We start from the raw sequence: 8,030 nt of genomic DNA on the forward strand, positions 1-8,030 counted from the left end.
TCAATAAACAAAAAAAAAGCCTACAACACAAATTCACCTATCTAAAGGGATGGAAACCACAAGCAACAACCTACATGCTCACACTACTCACTGACAAAACAAAATCCACACCGCTCCCACGTCCTCACCCTGCACTAGCCTTTACAGTGTCAGAGTTACCTGTTGAGGGAGCCTAGGTGCCGACCGGGGATAACGAGCGGCAATCTCAAGGGGGAAAGAGAGAGCAGAAGGGAGAGCCACACATGTAGACCTACCCAGCTCCCTCTCTTATACATAATTTATGTTTTGGAAGGAAGACATACATGACCCAGGAGGTACAGGTAATGAGGGAGCACTATCAGGTAGTCATCGGCACTTTGTTAGATGCATGAAAGCTCATCTGCTACAACATTGTCAGCACCTGTATTATGTTTGTTCACAGGGTTGTAATCCTGTGCCAACAATGCCCAGCGCATCAGTTGCTGGTTCAGATTGAACATCCAGTAATAAAAACAAGAGTGTTGTGGTCTGTGAACGCTGTTCCTGAGGGAGAGCTAGAGGCAACAGAGACTACAAAATACTGTCACTCAAGAAGCGAGGCCAGTGTCTCCTTTTCTACAGTGGTGAAGTTTCATTGATGGGGTTTAAACTTCACTGAGAAATAGCAGACAGGGTGGCACACCTCCATCCTGGAGTAACATGGCGCCAGCTCTTGTGGTGCTGACATCAACATCTAGTTTGAAAGGGTGAGAGAAGTCAGGAGCAGCCAGAACAGGGGCCCTACAGAGGAGGGACTTTGCCGACTCAAATGCACATTGGCACTCTTCAGATAAGAGGCATGGATGGACTACACAACTTGGTCAAAGGAGCTACAGAAAAGCTTCTACAGAAACACCTGTTATATCCAGTCATCCCTAGAAACCGTTTTAGTTCCCGCCAAGTTGTTGGAACCGGATAGTTTAGCATTACAGCGACTTTGGCCTTCACTAGATGAACCTGTCCAAAACCAACCTGCTTGCCTAAGTGTGTAACTGTCGCTTTACGTCTGTGTAGGTTCTCAGTCATTCAGGTCATGGTAATCTAAGGACCTTGAAAAGAAAAGCAACTGGACTTCTTGAGTTTCTTTAACACGTTTCACCTCTCATCCAAGAAGCTTCTGACACTTGCCGGACTTTATCAAAGGTGTAAGCATCACAGCAGATTCCTTTGTGTCAAAGTAACTGAGGATAAAACACAGAAAAACCACCATCCTAGCTCTCCTTGTGGGGAACACACCCAGTCATGTCAAAAACTCCACTGACATATTCAAGTTTATTGGAAGCCCACAAACACAGACCAGTACCTACTCTTTGACACCCACGACCCTCTGGAACACAAACTTGGAGTGATCAGGATCCTGCAACACCGGGCAGAAAACATTCCCTCTAAGCCAGAAGGGAAAAAGAAGGAACACATGTGGTTATTCCAACTGGGCTTTCATCACAGTAAAGAAGATCAGACACCAACTAGGGAGAATCAGAAGGACAAATGGAACAACATTGTCATCCTTTATGTAGCAGGTCTGTCAGAAAAACTCAGGAAAGTCTTCTCGAGGCACAACATCCCAGTGTACTTCAGACCCAGCCACACATTCGGACAGAAACTGGTTCATCCCAAAGACAAAACTCCTAAACACAAACTTAGCAACTTAGTGTATGTTGTGCAGTGCAGTGAGGAGTGCTCAGACATCTTCATTGGAGAAAGCAAACAGCCACTTCATAAAGGCATGGCACAACATAAAAGAGCCACCTCGACAGAACAAGACTCAGCTGTGCATCTGCACCTAAAGGTCAAAGGTCACTCTTTCGAGAATGCCAATGTTCACATTTTGGACAGAGAAGACAGATGGTTTGAAGGAGGAATGAAGAGGCGATCTATGTGCACTATGAATGTGTGCATATTACCACGTCATCCAGATACACATTATATTGGGGCACATCCCCCCACACCACATGCATCAAATGCTGAAATGTAGCACAGGTGTTTTTCAGTCCAAATGCCACGAAAGTGTACTGCATAAAATGATCAGGAGTGACGAATGCAGAAATGTCAGAGGCTCTTGGAGTCAAGGAAACCTGCCAGTAACCTTTAAGAATATCCAACTATGACCACCTGACCTATCCAATCTATGCTGCCGATGCAGTCCTCCACACATACGAATGTAACAATAACACCCACTCACATCCTGGGCCATCTGACCTCAGGAAATCACATGATAGGGTGGGGCCAGGTTTCACAATGAGCTCACCCGAAACCCTGGCTGATTGTGACGCACCCCCGTTTCCACACCATGGCTCATGTGATTAGGTGGAGGATCATCAGGAGGTTCTTTATCCCTCTTTGGGGGGAAACTCCCACTGGGTTTAAATCTGGGACTCTCCACCATTTGACCTTAGAACTGAAGAAGCTTCTCGGATAAGACGTGAAACATCTTCAAGCAACTTAAAGAAGTCCAGACGCTTTTCTTTCCAAGCTCCTTAGACTCCACCAAGGAGTTTTTGGTAGGGTTTGCATGTGTGTCATTCATTATTTAAACATGATAACTGGAAAAGTTTTGAATTAATAATAATAATAATAATAATAATAACAATAATAATAATAATGGATTGGATTTATATAGCGCTTTTCAAGGCACCCAAAGCGCTTTACAATGCCACTATTCATTCACTCTCACATACTGGTGGAGGCAGCTACAGTTGTAGCCACAGCTGCTCTGGGGCAGACTGACAGAAGCGAGGCTGCCATATCGCGCCATCGGCCCCTCTGGCCAACACCAGTAGGCGGTAGGGTAAAGTGTCTTGCCCAAGGACACAACGACCACAGCTTCCCCTCGTCAGTGCGTTATGCTCTCCACGGCGGTTTCCACAGTTTGTTCTCACCTGCACATCTGCTTCGTATCCATGCCTGCCTGCCTGCCTGCCCTCCAGCCTCCCATTACTCCTCGGACACTGGTAACGCCCACCTCCCTCCTCAGAGCTTACAAAGCCCAAAACCTGCAAAGTAAGAAAAATTAACTCACCAGCTAACTGCTCGTAGCTCCTGCTCCTTACCCATCAATAACTCCTTCTCTCGTTTCTCCGTCTCCTGCCGTGACCTCCTTCAATCCTTCCCAGCTTCTGTCGCCATTTCCCCGTTGCCATTATTAACTTGAATCACACTCTTCTATACATTTTCTGTTTTCAAATAAACATTTCAGTAAATAGCTATACTACGCATCTTGGTGTCTGCATTTGAATCCATTCCTTCAGTTCATGACATGTTAACAGTCCATTAAAATTTGCCTTACATCCACCTTCAAAGTCAACTTAATGATTTATTGGTCAGAAATTGACAAAAAGCCATAGAACCTATGATTAGAAACTACGATTCGGGCAGGTTTGGTTTGTATTGTCAACATACAGAAAGATACCAAACTATTTAAAAGATCGTGTCACATTTGACATCTGACCTCTCCTTCAAGGCCAGTAGATTTGTTTGAAGGTCAAAGTAATAATAATGCTACATAATGCTACTTAAAACTATGTTTCTTACTGCCATTGTTTGTACTGACAAGATGTTGGAATATAGAAATGATGGGGATTCTAAAAGTCAAAGAACTTTAGACCTCTGACTTCTTCTTCAAGGTCAAGTATGGTTGAATGTACATAAAATGTCTTATATTTAAATCTATGTTTAAAATTCTGCTGCCTTTGTGTGTTGGCAAAATGTTTTAAAAATGGATGGATTTTGGGGTGGATTTTAAACATCACAGATCACATTATAGTTTGTATTTAAATGTCATGTCACATTGACCTTTGACCTCACATGGCAATGTGCAAACGTCTCCACAGGGAAAATAACAAAAGCCTGAACTTATTTTTTACTGCACTGCAAAGTTCTTAAATTAAATTCAAAATGAACAAAGAAAACAAAAAAATTGGCTTCCTAAAGATTAAACAAAAGGTCAAAGATTTAAAGAAGAATCAGCTCAGATTTGCCTTCAGGTGACTCCTGTTGTCATTTTAACGTTTTATAACTAAACTTCTTTTTTTTTTAACTAGAATCAAATAGATTTTGTGCTGTGGCTATGACAGGGTGTAACATTACAGACACATCAGACATGCTTGAACGTGAACACGATGGGACATTCCCATTTTAAACTTTTTGTGAATAATAAAAGCTCCTCAAAGAAGTCTTTGCAATGTTTTTATCAATCATATACTTGAAACATTAATATTTTGTGATTAACCAACAAAGTATTAAAACTCCACAGGTTATCTCTTATCAACTTTAATCACTGAAGCTTGTTTTTGTTTTTTAACATTAGTTTCAGTCTCTGATTCACACAGTGAAAAAAAACCTCTGACAAATTCCCCGAATGTTTTGCACAATCAGAAGCATTCAGAAGGGACTGCATGAGACAAAAACACCTGGAGAATGATGAGGAAGAGTTCTGTACTTCATCAAATGGACAGAAATGAGACTTTCTGCCGCACCTCACGATGCGGGTTGATGTGTCAGCGTTGTGTCGGTGTTGTTTCTGGATCAACAAAACTAATGTTGGTCCATGTTCAACATACTTTTATAACATGGAAACATGGAAACACACCACACACCAAACTGTAAGCCTAACCATGAACACATCCTAACCCCCGCCCCTAACACTTACCGTAAATGACCCTTTTTTAGATTTTTTCCTGGGTGGACATCAGCAAGTCACAAAGCTATCGCATCATAGCAATTTGATTGGCTAAATGCTATGCTGATCCAGTACAAACTTTATTATTTTGATCCAGGAACACCAACACGCTGATATCAGAGAGACCTCATGGTGTTTGGATGCTAGCATCTACAAACATTACTGAGACAAGATCATACAACTCACAAAATCATCACTGTGAAGGTAGATGTTTGCTAGTGCGTCTGTTGTGCTTCAGTAATAAAGTTCATTCCAAAAACCATTTGGTTTTTTATTTAACTATGTGCATCATTTGTGCATCACACATTTACCAAAAGGTTGTAAACTAGAGGTCATCAATTTCATCCCTATAACAAAGAACAGATTACATTATTTAGACTTTAAAGTACAGACAATGGGTAACTTTATTGTTACATTTAGTCAAATATAGAACATGTGTGGCTCAATCTATTACACCATATCACCCTATGTTATTTAGCATGCCGAATATTATATTAAAAATAAGTTTTAATCATTGTTTTTTATTTCTGAATTGTCCTGCGTGTTAATTCATTTTGATTATTCCAGAAATTCATTGAGTGAATGAATCCTTGCAGTTCCGCTGCTTGTATCCACAGCCTCATTCCTTCAGTGGCAAGAACTGGACCACAACTGAGGTTAGGACCATAACCAACTGCTTTGCTTCCGCACAGCTCTTTTTCCACCACAACACGTCGGTATAGCATCAGCATCACTGCAGACTTCATATCAATCTGTCAGTCAGCACCATTTTTCCCTTACTCATGAATAAAACCCAGTGATACTTAAATGCCTTCATGTGAGGCAACAAGTTCCTGACCCAGAATGAGCAGCGCTTTAAGGAACTCAGGACAAAACCTAACCATATAATTGATGGTTTGCTAAACTCGCCTCTTTGAACTCCCACACCTGAGTTTTTGCCACTGCCAGAGCCATGCTCTGCTTGGTCTGCTCGTAACTACTGGCTGTCTCGTGAATTTGGGCCTTTTTCAGAGACCCCCATTGTACTCTCATTCAATATCTGGGTGTGCCACACCTGTCCTGTATAAGGCCAGGGGACAACATAATGTTGCTCTTTGTCTGCTGGATAAAGTAATATAAATATCTTGATCAATTACAGATTTGCATGTGCTGTTACATTTGAAAAAACATATTTTATAATAATATTTTAACTGAATACAGCAAATATAAACACCTAAAATATTGAAGTGAAAGGAAGTGATCCTTATGGTGTCTTATCATCTTATATATCCAGAATGATTTTATGACATTATGCAAGGTCACTTCACATACCTGACTCATACCTGGGCCTGCTATGATTACATGACTACTACAGAAAATAAACCATGATATGAAACATGCAGTAAGCCTGCAAACAGATGTGCAGGAAATGTCACTGGTTACAGAATATTGAAAAGGTGTTACATATTGTCCGTGCTAGGTTTCTACATGCTATAAATTCAATCTAGACAGTAATCTTGACTTCAAATGAATCTGCATGCCAAATTATTGTCTAACGTTTGAGCATTTTATCCATAGATTTTATACAAAAAAATAGCAACCCAAACATCAGTACAAAGGATGAAGCTGAACATTTTTGTCAGTCGTCACATGGTAATCACAATGTAGGCCCACCCTAAAACACACGCAGCTTTATGATCCTTGTTACACTAGTGGGAAACAAAAGTTACAATATGAATATTGTGTGGTGTTCAGGTGGATGTGAAACTGTAACAGCTGAGACCATAAAACCAGCAGGAAAGTTTTCATTGAGGTCACAGAACAAAGAAGCTACAGTGCTGTTTTCCCATAGACTTCTACACAGCCAGACTTGGTTCTGAAACCACAGGAGTCAACCCCCCCATTGGTCATTAGAAGAAAGGCAGGTTTAAGGCACTTTTCAGCCCTGAAAGCTACATCCATCTTCAACCCATTTAACCTTCACATGTTCACAAGACTGTGTTTGAGCCACATCACAAGAAAAAAGCTAGAATTTGAGGAAAATGTGTTTTGTTGTGGCCCTACTAAAGTACGCCAATACTCTAAAAACACCACCTTCTGTTGGTGTAGGAGTTTACTCAGACTCAGACACAGGCTGTGACTCATAATAAAAGTACAGGGTGGGCCATTTATATGGATACACCGTAATAACATGGGAGTGGTTGGTGATATTAAAGTCCTGTTTGTGGCACATTAGTATATGTGAGGGAGCAAACTCCTCAAGATGGGTGGTGATGGTCACCACCATGGTGGCCATTTAGAAGTCGGCCATCTTGGATACAACTTTTGATTTTTCAATAAGAAGAGGGTCATGTGACACATCAAACTTATTGGTAATGTCACAAGAAAAACAGTGGTGTGCTTGGTTTCAACGTAACTTTATTCTTTCATGAGTTATTTACAAGTTTCTCTTTGTTGACAGCTATTGACTAGGGGTGCAACAATACACAAAATTCACGGTTCGGTTCGGTTCGGTACTTTGGTGTCACGGTTCGATATTTTTTCGATACAAAAAAAATGTTCATGCCTTTTTAATTTGTCATTTATTAAATTTTCACGGCACATTCCGCACCACATCTCTGTGCGTTCATCATTTGTTTGAAGCCAGCTCACCTCCTGCAACTACTTTTCCGAGAATACGTGCTTCTTTTGTGGTTCGGACTCCTTCTGACATTTCTTTGGAGGTGGAGGAACATCACAGTAATTGCTTAAAGGAGCTTCTTCGACATCTTTAAGAGTTCTAAACAAATGTCTGTCCTCCTCCTGAAAATCTTATGTATGCAAACACGCGTTGCAACTTCTTATCTTGTGCCCGTTTTTTATTTTGACAGCGAATGCGCACCTGCGGACCACTTATGTGCAGCCCTGGTTATTTCGCTTGTCATATTGCAGCCACAGAAATTCTTTTGTCCATGAAACCATAAAGCTGCACTTTCTTTTTGCCTTATAGTCTGATTTGTCATAACTTTTCCGTTTTGTGGTAAGCTTTTCTTTGGCTGTCACTTCTTCACCCTGACCTGTCTTATTTGGCTCAGCAGAACTAAAATATTGTGGCGAGCTCAGACAAGGAGGAGACGGAGGTATCGTTTGGTCTTGCTTCCCGTGAGCTAGCCAGGAAGCACAGCCGTTTATTGACATCTGCAGAAGAACACTGCCGCTAGCTAACTGCTCAGCGCGGCAACAGCACAGCAACAACAACAACAACAACAACACCACCACACAGGGCGCCCTCTGACCCCGGAAGGACACACCGTCGCAGCGAGAGGGCGTCACCCGTCACTATGGCAACATAAACAAAACATAACTGTACAAACAG

This window comes from Aulonocara stuartgranti (assembly GCF_965226115.1).
Source record: "Aulonocara stuartgranti genome assembly, chromosome: 7".
Lineage (NCBI taxonomy): Eukaryota > Metazoa > Chordata > Actinopteri > Cichliformes > Cichlidae > Aulonocara > Aulonocara stuartgranti.